The following is a 16610-nucleotide window of genomic DNA, read 5'->3' on the forward strand; positions in this document are numbered from 1 at the left end:
CACTATGATTCAAGAATATTGTGCAAGCACGACGTCAAGGAGATGAAGTAAAGGTTTCTGCCCGAGCTGTAATTAATAAATAAGGAGCCAGTGCGAGACATAAGTTAAGACAAAGAAAATAACCCAAGAAAGATTTTGCATGAAAATGGGCAAACGAGTAGTTAGTAGTTGATTCAGGAAGAGCCTAGTCTTGACTAGACAAGAAGTTACAGACAAATCAGCAGATCATGCAAGATAAATGTAGTAAACCCCAACATGGAGAATTCAGCCCCGCAGTTATAACATTGTAATACTTGAGATATATTCATATAGGAGTTGGAAAAGTTAAAAAGGTACTATATGAGTGTTACGGAAATAAAAGAGAGTGCCACTAGGAAGACGGTCAAAATATCAGTCCAGAAGCAACCCCACAAGCACAAGGGCATGGAGATAAGTAACTACGGATAAGTATGGGCAAGGAAGGACAGTAGAAGGTCCGTCAAGTATACGATATAATAAGCTTGCATCTTTACAAGAGTCAGAGGATCCTCCGTAAGTACTACAGTGAAGGACTAGCTTAGGAAATGAGGAAGAAGGCTTCAACCTAAGCACAGTAACCTAATGAAGAAAAGGTCATGTAAAAGCAGTCTCACAACAAACATTGTATGCCCTCCAAAAGAAAGTGGCACCTACCATGGCTAATGAACGGGGAGAAAGATCGAAGATAATATTTGAGACTATATTTCTGGCATGTGTGGGAACTAGGATGTGTTAAGTATGCACGCAACAAGGGGCAGAAAGACTAGAAAAAGTAATTGCATACGTTTTAAGAGAGTTGAGATGGAACGAAAGGAATTATTCGATCAATGATCCAGAGTTAGTACGTTATGGACACACTCAAGATTTTGGAGCATTATATTTGTTGGCAATCATACAGCCATAGAAGACTCCGGTATAAGTTAAAAAAAGAATTGAGCCCAGGGCATAGACAAATGATTGAATTGTTAAAAGATTGTATCATGGATATTCCATAACGCCCAGGAAGGGCTAAGGTAATAACTGATACCATGAGCCACAAATCGGAAGGTAGCTTAAACCTACATAAAGGCTGATCGGAAGGAAGAGGAAGCTAAAGAATCGTATCACCCAAGTAAATCAAGAGTCTGATTATTGGACCTAGAAAAATAATAGAAGTTGTGCTTGAGAACATGACAGAATCACTCTTAATATCAGATGTTCAAGAGAAATAACATAACAACCATAATCTATAATGGCTCTACAAGATATCCAGTTAGAAGAAGTACCAGCCTCATAAGAAGTCAGTACGAAGCTCCCATCGGATAGTGTATGTAGCAGAGGTGCGAGTATTATAATAGAGCTTCAAGTTATGGACGTGAATCATACCTATATAGAAGGAAGGCCACGAAACAGATAGAAGATACAATGCGAGATATTAAGGTAAGTAAGGTAAAGGTGAATAATGTACGAGATAATCAAAGGCAAAAGATCGTGAATAGTCCATACTTCGGATAGAAGGCTATAAGCATGGGGATCCAATAACCGGGAATGATAGCGGCATCGTCGGCGGCATGTCTTCCAGCCTATGATTTCTATGTACTGGGAGATCTAGTTAAGAGAATAGAGAAAAGTTGGAGACGATGTGATGTTTCACTTGACATTCCAGAATAACATAAGAAAATCTATGGTGCAAGCAAGTTGAAGGAAAGTTTATAAATGGATATGTATAGGTCGCAAGCTAAAGTATAGTAGAACGACAAAGTTTTAACAAAACATGAGTAAGGATGAGGAAAGGCAAGTGAAAGGGTGACGAGAACGGATAAGTCCTCGGGATTGAAACCCATGAAAACAAGAAAGCTAATGGTTTCTCTAAGTTATAGAAAATTCTGTATAGCCTAAATGAACTCAAAGGTGTCTAAGGCTAATAACATTCAGAAGAGATGGAATACTACCCTGTTAATAGAATGAGGATGTAATTATTATAGAAAAAAAATGACGTTTGGGCCTTCGATTGAGTAACGATCTGACGAATAAGAGAAAGGGATCTCATGAATTGGACAAGATTAGAATACCCACGCAAGGTAAATTACATTGGGATGCCGTGAGATACGGTTATGAAAGCATGGTATCGCCCTAGGTGGATCAATCTAATCATTTCAGATGTTCCCCGATAAAACTTGAATCCTAGCAGCAATATTACATAAAAGGTTAAGTTATCAAGGGTGGATTATGGATCAAAATTGAGGTGAGTCAACAATGGATGGATAAAAGTTATAAGGTATGAGAAGAGATTAAGCCGTCATTCTTAAGATGAACAGTAATGTGAAAGCATTAGAGGACATAGATTTATACGTATGGGATAAGTAATGAAAGTAACCTGGGATTTGGTAGCAGACCTCAGTAACGAGAAGTCGAGGTAAGAGTTATGGTATAGTATGACCTATGTAGATGCAGTAAAGTCATACGAATGGATAACCACGTCTATAAAATAAGATATAGCAATATTCGTAAGTTCGACAAAAAGCGAAGAACTTCAGGATTGGTTAAAAACTGGAGGAAAAAGGAGAGGAGAGTCGCATAAGCACACTTACAAGGTCAGTATCGTAGAAGCTGCATGATGGGAGGTAGCAACAGTTATGAGATTAGAAGGAATTTGATCACAAGTCATGGCGTGGAAAAGAGGCCTAAAGGGAGGGAATACCTTGGCCTTTGGAATTATTCACAGGACAGTTGCCTAGATGGCAAGAGGACTACTAAAGTATTCGCAAGAGCTATGGGATATGAGAACGATAAGCGCATCAGTCAACATTCGATGACGAATGTTCCAAAGGGGGGAATGATGTTACACCCCATATTTTCGTACATGAAAATACGCCATAAATTAATTATGAGAACCCGGAAGTGAGATATCACGTCCCGCAGTATTACATTACGGTGATGTCACGTTTCAGAGTATTAAGTTACAACGATGTTGCACCCTGAAGTATTGTACGTTAAAAATTTCGTTTTCAGTTAACCGACGTAGAATCGGGAATGAGATCATCTTGACGTTAACCTAATTACGCTATTTATAACAAGAGATAAATAAGTGTTATGAAGGATAAAGGGGTACACGGATTAACGAAAACAAGTTTCGTTGAAAGTGTCCAATTTTGAATAAAATACGGGTCGAGCGATAATACCCGAAAATTATGAACTAGTACCATGCAAGGTACCATATGACCACGGTAGTATAACATATAAAGTATATATGATGTATTTAAAAATAAATAGAATTTTAAGTAATTTGTGATAATTTTTAAATTATGCGGGTAATTGGTTAATTATTGGGTAACGGGACATACCCGATTAACTAATAAGTGGATAAAAATTATCAAAATCCCACCCCCGCCCCACGTGGCAAAAAGCCACAATATTGGGAGATGAGTCATTATTGCCAAATGGCTAAATTTGGACGATGACTAAGATATAGGTTACATAATAAGTCTTAGCAAATAAGACTTTGGAATCACTTTTTGAAACTTAGAAGCAATTCAATAAGAAAGATACAATCTGCAATTGGACTTCATTTTCAAAGACGTTGAAACAGAAGCATATTAAAAGCTTCACCAAAACAATTTCATCCAAGTTCCACACAAATCCAACAAAAACGTTGGAACAGAGTCAAGAATTGCGTCCGATTACATCTTATTCTGTCAAGAATTTCGTTCCAATTTCGAATCCGAATATAAATTCCGTTCAAGAATTTCGCAGAAACATGTATGTTAAGGCCTTCCCTTCTTTCTTTTGGCATGGTCCAAGTTATACTGAAGAAACGAGCAAATACACAGTTTCTATAAATTACTCTATTCATAGAAATAGTAGGGGTGTCTATATTCTTGATTCCCCATGAAAAGTATTATTATTTTCTGTTCATGGGTCTCAGAATAATACGCAGTTGGAAAAATTTATCCGGAAAGAATATTGAGATTATTACGTATTTTTCATGCATTTCATACATGTGCATTGACCCATGACCAGATGGCGTTATATACGCGTATATACGTAAATGTATGTATATGGGATATGGGAAAAGGTTACGGCGTTATATACGCACCGCCACCTGATCAGCAGGTATATGATGATGATGTTGCCCACAGTGGCTGAAATATGATTCAAACGGCGTTATATACGCGTATATATGTATGTATATATATGTGTATAGGATATGGGAAAGGTTATGGCGTTATATACGCATCACCACCTGATCAGCTGGTATACGATGATGATTTTGCCCATAGTGGCCGATATGATATGATGGGATGCCCTCAGAGGCTGATGATGTTATGAAACATGTACCTATGCACGACATGACATTCATACGCATATGCATGACCCTAAAAGTAATTTATAATTTACAGAGTTATCCAGACATACAGGTCGAGTCAATTACTCTATATTTCTTCCATGTCTGTTATGTACTTATTTATGTGCCTTACATACTGAGTACATTATTCGTACTGACGTCCCTTTTGCCTGGGGACGCTGCGTTTCATGCCCGCAGGTCCAGATAGACGGGTCGAGAGCCCTCCAAGTAGGCTATCAGCTCAGCGGAAGATGTTGGTGCGCTCCATTTGCTTCGGAGTTGCGTGTTTGGTTAGTATGATTTAGACATGTATTGTTTGGTATGGCGGGACTCTGTCCCGACCTTTATGACATTTAAGTACTCTTAGAGGCTTGTAGACATATGTCTTGTACGTGAAAGATTGTACGGCTTTGTCGACCTATGTTTTGAGTTTATAAAAGATCATGTTGGCCTATTAGGCCCGTATGTCACGTGTATATGACGATGTAATAAGAAAGATACGTTACGTTGGTACTCGGTTGAGTAAGGTACCGGGTGCCCATCGCGGCCCATCGGTTTGGGTCGTGACAGTTTGTGTAGAAGGGTAAGAGGGCCTGGGTTCAGTGGGTTGTTTCCCTTTGCATTCGCAAAGGCCAAGTCGCGTTCGCAAAGCTTGGGCTAGGCTAGCCTTCGCAATCACGAGGACCCGGTCGCATTCACAAAGTGATTTTTCTGAGCCTTGGCATTTTTGCCTTCAGGATCATGAGGCCGTTGTCGCGATCGCAGAGAAGGGACCACTAGGCAGAAATATGATTTAAATTAAGACTTAGGCTCATTTTCTCTCATTTCACTTTGGGTTAGCCGGTTTTGGAGCTCTTGGAGAGGTAATTTTCACCTAAAATTTTAAGGTAAGTGATTTCTACTTAATGTGAGTTTAATACATGGATTATTGGTTGATTTCAACATATAAATTGTAGAAATAATAAGATTTAACCTAAGCTTTGGTAAAAATAGGAGTAGACTATGAAAATGATTATGGAATTGAGTAGAAATTATATATTTGTGTTCGTGAAGTTATGAGTAACACTTATTTATAAAAATTTCCGAAATCCGGGCACGTGGGTCCTGAGGTGAATTTTAGGAATCTTCCAAATTGGGTTGGGTAATTACTCTAATAATTAAATTATAAACTTTTGAGCATATATTGATTAGTTTGTACGGCCTTTGGCTAGTTTGGGATTGATCGACACCGATTTGACACTATTAGTGTGATTAATGGACAAGGAAGAGGACTTGAAAACAAGGTAAATATCTTGCCTAACATTGTAGAGAAAATTATCCCATGTAGGTGTTTTAAATCATTATTTGCTAATAATTGTGGGTGCTGCGTACGCGCGATGTTACGAGAATCCATATGTAGCTAAAATTAGGCTTATGTCCGGGTAGACTTAGGACTTTACCATGCAATACTTGTATTATTTGAACTCAACTTGTTAGTTTGATTACTTGAATTTATAATTAAAATTGGTTATGGGATTTTATGAGACCGTGCTTCATTGTCTTGAGTTTTGGCAAAATACTTGAATGTTGGTGGAAATTATGCCTTCTTTAAGTACCATTCCTGTGTTGTAGACGTGGACTCTAGTTATAGATTTTCTCTATTCCTGTTGATCGGGTCGAATACCTCGGCAGTACATGTAGATGCATCTTCGATTCGTGCCAGTCAAACCTCAGCAATGTACACACAATTCTGGATTGGATCGTACGACCTCAGCATAAGTCGTGCGTGATATTGCTAGAAGTCCGATTATACTTGATATTTTTTTCTTGACCCGAGACTTGATAATTACTTGGTGGACCTTACGTGTTAAAATTGGCCTCTGATAATTGGAATTTTTTCAAATGATTTTATGTTAAAGAATCATTATTTATTGTTTCTTATTCCTTTGTTACTGTTGCATATCATATCTATTTATAATTCCTACACTTTTTTATTAACCTCTAGTAAGTGATGATGATGACCCCTCGTCACTACTTCTTTGATGTTAGACTCGATACTTACTGGGTACACGTTGTTTATGTACTCACGTCACACTTCTGCACTAATTGTACAGGATCTGAGGCAAGTACATCTGGTGGCCAGTCAGGCGCGCATCCTCGTTATCTGGAGATCTAGTGGTGAGCTGCTTCCTATGCTTCTTTCTCTAGCACTTGGGGCCTCCTCTTGTTGTATTTATTATTTATGTCTATTTTACTCCAGATAGTAGCTTTAGGGGGTTTTGTATATTCTACTAGATTGTTCGTGCACTTGTGACACTGAATTTTGAGAATTGCTAGTAGTTATTTATGGTTTTATCTCTTAATATCACTATTTCACTCTTATGTTTTATTATATGCTTTACACCACCGTGACTACTTATTCTTGAGTTCTTTATTAAATAAAATTCATCACTTTAAAAATAATTAAATGGACAGTTCAGCGTTGGCTTGCTTAACGGCGACATTGGGAGCTATCAACGCCTATTGTGGAAATTGGGTCCTGACACCTCAAAACTCCACCAAGTAGTCCCAAAATTAAGATTCAAACTCTGTCACGACTAAAGTTCGCCCTCCGTGAATATGTCGTGATGACACCTAGTCCCTACGACTAGGTAAGCCTAACAATTGCGAAAAAAGAAACAAATGCGGAAAAACTAATATAAAACCGAAGATAACAAATATAAAAGTGTTTATGATGCCGCTTGGCATGTACGATACAAGATCTCAAAAACCGAACAACTCCCAAAACCCGGAATCTCATGAATCACAAGCTATGAATACGACAAAATGCTCTAACTCCGAAATGTCTAAATAAAAAGAAAGGATAGAAGGGCTATCACTACAAGAGAGAATGGAAAGGGACTCCTCGGTTTGCGGACGTGGCAGATATACCTCGAAGTCTCTAGAGAATCGCCTCGCCACAAGGGTAGTAGGGCTGAGTCGAAGTACCTGGATCTGCACACAAAAAACATGTGCAGGAAAGGGCATGAGTACACCACAGCGTTACCCAGTAAGTGCCAAGCCTAACCTCGGTCGAGTAATGACGAGGAAGGTCAGGGCCCTACCGGTCATATACAATAATATATAAGGAAAAGAAGCAGTACTAAAGTAACACAGGGTAATAAGAGTAGCAACAACTACAATAGAGACAAAATAATCACAGAAGGAATACAGCTCAACACAGAGATAACAACCGGGGATCTTCCAGGATACCGTCCTGTAGTCCCCAAATATAAATATCTAGTTGTCAAGACCCAAAATCCACTAAGGGTCGTGATGGCGCCGGACACCGCTGTCAGGCAAGCCAACCAAAATACTTAATTAAATTCATGTTTTATATATTTCTGAAACCACTTCTTTTATACATTTAAACAATACATAATAAATTTCACTGAATAAATAATGAAACATTTAGCAACTTTTTAAAGTTTCTGAATAAACCCATAGACATCCCCAGAACCTGGTGTCACAAGTGCATGAGCTATTTCTAAGAAACAATACAATACAACATCCAACCGGAATTCAAATGGACAGAAAGTAAATACAATTTACTGAAAGGGACTATACTAGCTGCAGGCCACCTCGAGTAATGCAGCTCACCTAGTCCCAGTATCATCCATGCTGCTACGCCCAGTAGGTCACTAGAAGTACATGTGCCTGCGCAACAAAAATGCACAGAAGTGTAGTATGAGTACAAAAACAACGTGTACTCAGTAAGTATCCCGCCTAATCTCGAAGAAGTAGAGACGAGATGGCAACTTCGACACTTGCTAAAGGTCCAGTAATAATATTATTAATGCGATGGCTCAAGGATTTATTTAGAACAATAGTAAAATTTAAATGAGTCACTAAACAGGTGGAAGTTCCTTTTTATTTAATGTCTCCGAATTCATAATCTATTAATTAACAATTATCTCAAGTCGGGGAGAGCAGATATTAGTATCAACAAATATCAAGGCAAGCAATACAAGCATGCGCAACTCATGCCGAGGTCGTACGGCCCGATCCAACAATATTTAAATTGTGCACTGCCAGAGGGTCGAATGCCGCGCACCATAGATGCATCTATTTAATCTACCGAGGCGTTCGGCCCGTTCCACAATAGATAAACACATTCAAATAGTCAAGTCAATAACTCATCAAGGAGCAATTATTCAGAAAAAGGCAAGTTTCTCTTTTGAAAGTCAAGAATTGATATCTAGTCTATTAGAAATTCATTTACACGTTCAATATGTTCAAGCATTTTTAAATTTGTCAACAAGGTTGCATTTATTACAAGTAAGCATGCTTCTGGGTCCTAGACTACCCGGACTTAAACATAATAGTAGCTACGCACGGACTCTCGTCACCTCGTGCGTACGTAGCCCCCGCAAAATAGGAGCACATAACCAATTAACTCGCCTATGGGGACAATTCCCGTCTTACAACGGTTAGAAAAGGAGACTCACCTCGCTCCGAAGATCCATAACCGGCCTTCCACGCCCTTCCGAAAACTCAAATTGATGCACCACGCTCCAAAACTAGCCAATATTTATGCAAATCCATTAATATATGCTCAACTACTCATTACAATCCAATTTACAACAATTCCTAACCCCGATCGAAAAGTTAACGAAGAATAAGTTTACCCATAGCCTCACGAACTCAAATATATAGTTTTATCTTAATTCCATACCCAAAATCGTGGTCGAATTCCAAGAATATAAATTTCTAGGTCTTTCTACCAAACCCCAAATTTCTACCAATTTACATGCTAAAATTCATACATAATCAATGTATTTAACTCAAGATAGGTGGGATTAACTTACCTTATCGTTGATGATGAAAATCCCCTCTTGAAACCCTCCAAGAATCGCCCAAGCCAAGAAAATATGAGAGAAAATGGCCAAATCCCGATTTTTAAAACACATCTCTGCCCCCAGCATTTTCCGCACCCGCGGTCCCTTGACCGCTTCTGCGGTTCCGCAGGTGCGAGCCAATCTACCGCTTCTGCGGTTTCCTCCAGGCTCCCCTTTTCCGCTTCTGCGCCTCGTCCACCGCAGGTGCGGTCCCGCTTCTGCGGCTCCATGACTGCATCTGCGGTCTCTTCACTCCTGGCCAAAACCGCATCTGCGGCTCTCCTGGCTGCTTCTGCGACTCCGCACCTGCGGCCCATATTTCGCAGGTGCGGTTATATCAGTAACCAGCAGCTTGAGCCCTTTCAAAAATCCCATTTTCGATCCGTTAACAACCCGGAATCCACCCGAGGACCCCGGGACCCCAACCAATCATACCAACCAGTCCCAAAATACGTTACGGACTTGCTCGAGGCCTCAAATCATATCAAACAACGCTTAAACCACGAATCGACCTCCAATCCAAACTTTATGGACTTTAGAATTTCAAACCTCTACTTTCGATGTTTAAACCTATCAAATCACGTCCGATTGACTTCAAATTTTGCGCACAAGTCACATTTGACATTACGGACCTACTCCAACATTCGGAATCGGATTCTGACCCCGATATCAAAAAGTCCACCTCCGGTCAAACCTCCCAAAAACCTTCAAATTTCTATCCTTAGCCAAATGGCTCATAAATGCTCCACGGACATCCGAATTCACTTCCGATCGCGCTCCCAACTCCAGAATCACCATACGGAGCTACTCCTAGACTGGAAATCCCAAACGGATATCGATAACACTGAAATGCACTTCAACCCAAACTTATAAAATTTCTTCCAAAATGCTAACTTCCACAATAGGCGCCAAAATGCTCCCGGGTCACCCAAAACCCGATCCGGGCATACGCCCAGGTCCGAAGTCATCATACGAACCTGCTGGAACCTTCAGATCCCGACTCTGAGGTCGTTTACTCTGAAATCCAATCCTAGTCAATTTTCTCAACTTAAGGCTTCCGAAATGAGAATTTCCTCTCCAAGTCAACTCCGAACTTCCCGAAATTTAATTCCGACCACGCGTACAAGTCAAAATGCCTGAATTGAATCGGCTCATGGCCTCGAACTGCTGAACGGCACGCTAGGGCTCAAAACGATCGGTCGAGTCGTTACACCAGTGGATCTCCCGGGTGTCGTCCCGTAGTCCAACTCATAATGCGCAGGGGATCTCCCGGAATACCACATCCATAGTCCCAAATGTAAATACTCAGTACTGGGGCAATCTACCGGGTGCAGTCGCGTAGTTCCAATGTAAATGTGCAGGGGGATCTCCCGGAATACCACATCCGTAGTCCCAAATAAACAGGCAAGGGGGATCTCCCGGGATATCGCCCGTAGTCCCAAAGTAAACACACAGCAGCAACACAAAGAATATTAAATTCAATCAAATTTATACCAAGGTAAAACAGGTATTTCTAGCCTAGCATACTGCATAGAATTCAAATAAGGCAGTTTGAGCAAGTAAAGCAGTTAAGTCACTTAGACATGCTTTCCTAAGCTAACAGTAGGCTTAAATTGCAATTAGTAAAAACAGGGAAGAAAACAGAATTATAGTTACTTAATGAAAATAGGATTTTCAACAATTAGCACATGCACGCACTCGTCACCTCACGTACAAGGCATTTCATATATCACAGTACAAATTCCTAAGGGTAGTTCCCCCACACAAGGTTAGGCAAGCCACTTACCTCGAACTAGCTCAATCAACTCAATACCACGTTCTTGCCACGAGTATCCGACTCCAAATGGCCCAAATCTATTCAAGGTAATTGCATAATGTAAATATAACTTCAAGTAACTAATTCAACTAATTAATTCGAAGCTAATACGCGAAATTAGGAAAATTGCCCAAAATGCCCCCCGGGCCCACGTCTCGGAATGGGGTAAAATTTACAAATTCGGAGTCCTCACACTCTCACGAGTTCATATCTATAGAAATTACTCCAATCTGACATTAAAATCTTGGTCAAAACTCCAAAATTAGGCCTAAGAACTTTTTCCAATTTTCACCCCAAATTCGAATTTAAATGATGAATTTAGGCATAGATTCGTGGAAATTAATCAAAACCGAGTAAGAATTACTTACCTAAAACACCCAGGTGAAAATCTCTCCCAAAATCGCCAATCCCGGGCTCCCAAATCAATTTCTAAGGTTTTGAGACTAAACCCTCATTTCTGCCCTTTTTCTGATCAGTGGAACCGCATCTGCGACTCTGGGACAGCACCTGCGGTTCCGCTTCTGCGTAGGCCAAGTCGCACCTGCGACTTTTCATTAAACAGCAATTTCCGCACCTGCGACCTCCATTCCGCAGATGCAATGCCGCTTCTGCGGTGTCTGGGCCGCATCTGCGGCCAAATCCAATTCTGCCTCAGACCGCATCTGTGACTAGCCACACGCTTCTGCGTGCCCGCACCTGCGGTCCCCAATCCGCAGGTGCGGTTATGACAGCACTTCAGCAGCTGAAGCTGCTTCCAAATCTCCCAATTTCTTCCGTCAACCTTCCGAAATCATCCCGAGTCCCCCGGGACCTCAACCAAAAATATGAACAAGTCATATACCACTATTCAAACTTGTACCAATCCTCGGAACACTCAAAACAACGCCGGAATACTAATTCACCCTCGGATTCAAGCCTAAGGATTCAAGAACTTCAATTTTCCACTTTTGATCGAAAAGTCTATCAAACCTCATCCGAATTACCTGAAATTTTGCACACACGTTCCAAATGACACAACGGACCTACTCCAACTTTCGAAATTCTATTCCGACCCCGATATAAAAATCTCACTATCGAACCGGAAACTTTAAAAATTCGAATTTCGGCATTTCAAGCCTAATTAAGCTACAGACCTCCAAAACACAATCCGAACACGCCCCTAAGCCCGAAATCACCCAACGGAGCTAACGGAACAATTGAAATTCCATTCCGAGGCCGTCTTCACACTGCTCCAACTACGGTCCAAATTCTAAGGTTAAAACTCTCATTTAGGGACTAAGTGTCCTAAAACACTCCGAAACACAAAACGAATCCTCCCGGCAACTCACAAAAGCCGAAACAAACACAGGGAATGCAGTTAATAAGGGATCGGGGCGTTAATCCTTAAAACGACCGGCCGGGTCGTTACAAACTCTCTAAGATATACTCAATCTGCTCGAAATTTTTTTTAATTTCGGAAGCCCATATTTTCAAATTTATGCTTAAGATAGCTTCAATAGATGTTAATGGAGTTTTAACTCATCTTGTTTACTTATCTAATTATTTTGCTAAACTACTGCATCAAAATACTTCCATTTGTGATTTTTATTTCTCTTCTATTGCTTTTTTGTACTTGAGCTTTTGTCATTAACTTGCAAGTTTCTTTGTCTCTCTTTTACGGACCTGGTTTATGTAAAAAAAATTGCAACTTTTTGTGATAAACAATTGTCCAGACTTGATTTAAGACTAGTTATAGAATGTTTAATTATTGTTATGTCGTTCCCAGCTATTCTTACCCTTTTTTGCCTCAGATTATCCGGAAGAATCGCAAAAGCAAGAATATATATATATATATATATATATATATATATATATATATAATGATAATACTGAAATAATGTCATCTTATTGCAACACTATCTTTGCTCTCAAGCTGAAAGTAAACTGTGAGGTTTGTGGAAGGAAATTAAAAAATAAAAAAATAAAGGGGTTCCTATTGGCTACATTTGGACTAATATTGATAGCATTTGGCTAATATTTATAGTATTTTATGAATTGAGTAACATTTATAGTATTTTGGCTCTAAAAGGCCAACTTGGGTAGTTTCCTCTAAAAAATAAAAATAATATTGAGATTTTTACATACGTGATCATTTATTAAATCTTATTGTCACTAGTAACATCTCTCTTTGTTTATTATATAAATAATACTCCATTCGTTCAAATTTGTGTAGAAGTATTTTATTAGGTACGAAATTTAAGTAATAAAGTAAGACTTTTGAAATTTGTGGTCTAAGACAAGTCATAGAAATTTGTGTGGTAAAAAGGAATTTAAAGTTGAATTGTTACAAAATATAAAAAGGTATCATTCTTTTTGGGACTGATCAAAAAGGAATAGCCGTCACATAAAATGGAATGAAAGGACTATATTTTTCTACAACATTAGCATATTTAAAAGATACTAGTGGGAAATCGCTCGTGCTAAGCACGGGCCCAACAACTCATTTTTATTTTGTGTGCTTTGATTACATGTCAATCCTAAACTGAACCCTGTAGCTATTTGGACTATGCCTGCTATATGCAAGAGTAACAACTTCACCATCCTTGAGGATGATAATAAACTAAGCAGATAGCTATCTAGCTTGGTAATCAGAATCGTCAAAGATATTGAACAAACTGAGGCAATGACGCAATTCTTGAAAGATTCAGCAACAATTCTCACTCTTGTTAACTGTAGCATGATGCTTTTGAAGAAGACAACACAGAAAATTGACCCTTGTCATGAGGGATTCCTCATCTGATGATGGCATATTTTGAGCGTCACTAAACAAGCACCACGAAATCTCCTCTTCAATTGACAGTTTTTTGGTATTTCATTTTTCTGATAAGAGTCAAAGGTAAAACGTATGAATTCAATAAGGTTTTTTGAAGATGAAAGTACATCGACAAAATAGAAATCTCAAATGCTAAATTACAGTAAGATGTTAAATTCATGTGTTTCCTGCTATCTATTATCATTCCCACAAAGACAAGTACATTAACTAAGCAATACAGCAGCCACATGTTAGTAGATGGGTAGTCTCATGAGATGTACATTTTTTATGCACAGCTTCGGCCCCATATATAGAGCTTAGACATGCCGAGCAAGCTGCATCAAAGATTTATGATGATCAAAGACAATAATATCACTTAATAGAGACGTCGATGTGCTAAATTAGACAAGATGAATATACTAAAGAAGACAAGTTTTACTCATTTAACTATTTAATTTACATTCGTTTGTCTTAAGAGATAATACAAACATAGTACTACTCTGTATATTCTAGTTTTATAAATGAATTTTTGTTCTTTATTAAAAAGGTCGACAAATATGTGAACAGAGCATTGAGAGGAAACTAAAAGAGAGAGAGAAACATCCTATTGCCAAGGCCAGAAATAAATTCGTGAAAGAGGAGGTAACTCGCTTACTCGGTATCAGTTCAATCCAAGTGGTAAAGTATTCGGACTGGCTAGCTAACGTAGTAGTGGTTCCTAAGAAGAACAATAAATTTTGCAGCGTAGACTATAAGGACTTGAATAAGGTGTTCCCAAAAGACTCGTTCCACTACAAAACATCGATCAAATGATTAATGTGACGGGCGGGCACGAGTTAATGAGTTTCCTCGATGCTTACTCCGGGTACAACCAAATTGAGATGAACTCAGAGGATCAGGAAAAGACTTCGTTCATAAAGAACTTCGGCACATATTGTTATATAGACGATATGCTTGTTAAGTCTTTGAACGAATGTGACCGTCTTAAGCACTTGCTAGAAACTTTTGACATCCTAAGGAAGCATAACATAAAGCTTAATCCCGAGAAGTGCGCGTTCGGGGTCAGCTCTAGAAAATTCCTAGGATTTCTGGTGTCACAAAGGGGGATTGAGGTAAACTCAAATAAAATCAAAGCCATCATAGACATCCCGGACCAACTATCAAGCGTAAAAAAGGTTCAAAGGCTCACAGGGAGATTGGCCGTTTTGAGCAGGTTCATTTCCCGGTCATTAGAGAAATACCATCATTTCTTCGTGCTACTCAAAAAGAAGAACAACTTCGAGTGGACCCTGGAATGTCAGCAGGCTTTGAGGGATTTGAAAAGGTACTTGTCAATCCCTCTATTACTATCAAAGCCGGAAGAAGGTGAAAAAATATTAATCTACCTAACAGTCTTGGAGGTAGCGGTAAGCGCCGTTTTAGTCCGTGAGGATGAAGTTGCGCAATCTCCCATTTATTACGCGAATAGAATTTTAACGGGAGAAGAAACTCGCTACCCGCATTTGGAGAAGCTGTCCTTAGCTCTCGTAGTCGCCGCTCTGAAGCTATGGCCTTACTTCCAATGTCACCCGATAGCTGCGGTGACCACCTTTCCTCTATGAAATATCTTTCATAAACCTGAACTCTTGCGTAGGTTGGCCAAATGGGCCATCGAAATGAGTGAATTTGACATAGAATATAAATCTAGGACTACAATTAAGTCACAAGTTCTGGCCGACTTTGTGGCCGATTTTAGTCCGGGATTGCTGCCTCTAGCAACCAAAGAGGAGTAATGGGGTCAGAATTAACATCGAGAGGTTGGACCCTATTTACGGATGGAGCTTCCAATGTAAAGGGGTCCGGGCTCGGCATAGTATTAATCACGCCTTCGGGAGACACCCTTAGGCATGCCATAAGAACGGTCCCTTTGACTAACAATGAAGCAGAGTATGAAGCTTTGACTGCAGGACTCTAGTTGGCTCGGGGACTAGATTCTGAGGTCGTAGAAATGAAATGCGGCTCCCAGATGCTGGTAAATCAGGTCTACAGGACCTTCAAAATCAAAGAGGAGCGCATGCAACAATACATAGTGAAGGTTCAGGCTCTGCTTGCTCAGTTCCTGGAGTGGTCAATTATGATCCGAGGGAAGAAAATGCAGAAGCAGACATATTAGCTAACCTCGAATCGTCAACAAAAATGAAGGGATCAGACTCATATGCGATTGTAAAGCTTATGCACTCGGTTCTGGATGTAGATAACTATTACGAGGTGAACGCAACTAATTTGGTTTGGGACTAGAGGAATGAGATCATTGATTACATCGAGCACGGAAAGAATCCTGAAGATCCTAAGGCATCCCAGGCACTGCGCGCCAAAGCAGCACAATATAGCTTGAGAGGAGGCCAATTGTACAAGAAATCTTTCCAAGGCTCGTTGGCCCGATGCTTGGGAACCTCCAAAGAGAACTATGTTATGCGAGAAGTCCACGAAGGAATCTGTGGAAATCATTCGGGCATAGATTCTTTGGTACTAAAGTTAGTAAGGGCATGATATTACTGGCCCCAAATGGAATAAGACGCCAAAGCTTTTGTTCAAAAATGCGATAAGTGTCATTGCTATGCATAATTGGTACATCAACTAGCAGAACCATTACACTCGGTTTTGTCTCCATGGCCGTTCATGAAGTGGGGAATGAATATCGTTTGACCGCTACCGCCGGCCCTTGGAAAGGTAAGGTTTCTTTTGTTTTTAGCTCACTATTTTTCTAAGTGGGTTGAAGCAGGTCCTTATCAGAAGATCGGCGAACGCGAAGTGGTAAATTTCTTG

The sequence above is a fragment of the Nicotiana attenuata genome, chromosome 6 (assembly GCF_001879085.1).
Source record: "Nicotiana attenuata strain UT chromosome 6, NIATTr2, whole genome shotgun sequence".
In the NCBI taxonomy this organism is placed as follows: domain Eukaryota; kingdom Viridiplantae; phylum Streptophyta; class Magnoliopsida; order Solanales; family Solanaceae; genus Nicotiana; species Nicotiana attenuata.